The sequence below is a fragment of the Acyrthosiphon pisum genome, chromosome X (assembly GCF_005508785.2).
Source record: "Acyrthosiphon pisum isolate AL4f chromosome X, pea_aphid_22Mar2018_4r6ur, whole genome shotgun sequence".
NCBI classification, from domain to species: domain Eukaryota; kingdom Metazoa; phylum Arthropoda; class Insecta; order Hemiptera; family Aphididae; genus Acyrthosiphon; species Acyrthosiphon pisum.
In genome coordinates, this window is record NC_042493.1 from 61,356,946 (window position 1) to 61,357,289 (window position 344).

The window sequence follows — 344 nt, forward strand, 5'->3', positions numbered from 1 at the left end:
GATCTCATATGTTCTATTACGTTTTGAATATACAATATCATTTATAGGAGTATTTTTAATTAGAAACATGATCGCAAATTTTTTGTAAAGTAAATTAATAGGTAGAACGCCCAAGCATTTATAATTTAATTTAGTTGATCCTTCTAACGTGTTTTTGTCAAGGCATTTACGAACTATTTTGTTTTGCTGTATAGCTAAAGGCTTAATAGCATTTTCATATGTACCACCCCAGGGCAATTATACCATATTGAAAAATAGCTTGGTAGAGAGACAGATATACTATACGCATAGTATCTGGTGAGATTATTTTCCTCAAACTATATATTTTATACATAATTGTCCTT